General features: G+C 40.4%; 1 non-coding gene across 1 annotated transcript; it reads left to right on the plus strand.

The window, feature by feature from the left end:
* Window positions 1-1,516: 1,516 nt before the first annotated feature.
* Window positions 1,517-1,623, plus strand: LOC127484589 (U6 spliceosomal RNA). The gene has a single exon (XR_007911641.1). It is a non-coding gene; the product is annotated as a U6 spliceosomal RNA (small nuclear RNA).
* The last annotated feature ends 245 nt before the right edge of the window (window positions 1,624-1,868 follow it).

The raw sequence follows: 1,868 nt of genomic DNA on the forward strand, positions 1-1,868 counted from the left end.
CCTCAATGTACAGCACATTACAGAGATCCTACATGAGGAGTAAGTGCACAGTGACTCCTGTTGTTGACTTTACAAATTGACACTCCTGTTTATGGCATCAGTAATCTCCCTATGCACCAGTCATGAGTTTCCAAGGCTATGGAAGCCCCTTGAGTTCTCCGACTCTTCTCTTGTTTAGACAAGGTCATAGTCAAAGTGGAGGTTCTCTCCTCCCTTCAGAGAAAGGTAAAGGATGGTTCTTTTTTAAGATTCTTTTTTTTTTTAAATTTGAAAAGCAGAACAACAGAAAGAAAGGAGAGGAGAGAGAACGAGAGAGAGAGAGATCTTCCATTTTCTGTTTCACTCCCCAAATGGCTACAACAGCCAGGTCTGGGCCAGGTGGAAGCCAGGAGCCAGGAACTCCATCCTGGTCTCTCACATGGGTGGCAGGGGCCTAAGTACTTGGACCATCATCCACTGCCTTCCCTGGCACATTAGCAGAAAGTCGGATCAGAAGCAGAATAGTCTGGACTTGAACTGGCACTCTTAATACAGGTTGTTGGTATCACAAGGGAATGACTTAATTCCCTGTGCCACAACGCTGGGCCCAGGTTCTTATCTCTACTCAGGGATTAGTGTACTGTAAAGACTGACTTCCCCATTAAGATAAAATGCAGAATTTAATTAAGTAAATCCATCAGGTTTCATGTCTTAAATTCCACTAGCTGAAGGACCCACAAGAGGAAGTAATAAGTATTTGAAATATGTCTGTATCAGAAAGTTAGTTCAGATGTGACCTTAAGTCAGCACAAGTTTCATTATAGGCAGTTTGTAGCCACTGGACAGGTAAATATTTTTCTGCTGAGCTTCTCTTCTAGTTTTTGGATAAAGTTCCTAAAAGGTATTTCCCCTTATACCTCTGCAAAACTGTTAGCCCAGATTGATGTGTACATGTTTAGAGTGAGATCAAATGAAGAGTTCTAATTTAGAAACAAAACCACATTATCGAAGACTAAAATGTACTATGGGAACAAAACTGAATTTGAAGGAGGATAAATTACCCAATAGAGTTTTTAGACATGGAAAATATGTAGTGTTCTTTGTGTTTTGACATGTGTTTATACAGAATCACATTTAATTTTCATCTCAAATGTTGATGCTCGCTGTATCTATATCTATATTTTTATCTCTCTCTCCATCTTTCTGTCATCCATCTATTTGCAGTGGTTGTTTAGTCTTGTCATTAAGATACCTGTGTCCCATGTTACAGTGTGTGAGTTCAGTTCCCGCCTCAGACTCCTACCTCCACCTCTCTGCCAGTGCAGGCCCTGGGAGGCAGTGGTGATGGTCCAGGTATTTGAGTTTCTAGATTTTGTTCCCAGCTCCTGGTCCTGGCCCCAACTTAGTTCTGGCAATTTCAGGCATTTAAGGAGTGAATCAGCAGATGATAGCTCTATCTATCTCTTTCTGTGTCTCTTCCTCTCAAACAAATAGAAATTAAATATACATAAATGTATGTGGGTATATATATTTCTATGTGCTTTCTTTGGCAGCACATATACTATAATTGGAATGCTACAGAGAATATTAGCATGGTCCCTGTACAAGGATGACATGCAAATTCATGAAGTATTTAACATTTTAAAAATATATATCTAGAAATCACACAACTACTTGTACTTGAGTTCTACTTTTACCTTCTTGGTTTGGTATAACTGTACTTTTCTCATTGCAGATGAAAATATCAATGCTGCTGGGGAAAGATAACATTTCTCCAAAGCTTCTGTTAGGAAGGAAGAAAGCAAATGAATTCCCATCCACAATCAGGGGCATGCACCCAGAGGGCCCCTTCCTGTGTGTCAGGGTCCCAGGCTCTACACACCTGACGA

This window comes from Oryctolagus cuniculus, chromosome 17 (genome assembly GCF_964237555.1).
Source record: "Oryctolagus cuniculus chromosome 17, mOryCun1.1, whole genome shotgun sequence".
NCBI classification, from domain to species: Eukaryota; Metazoa; Chordata; class Mammalia; order Lagomorpha; family Leporidae; genus Oryctolagus; species Oryctolagus cuniculus.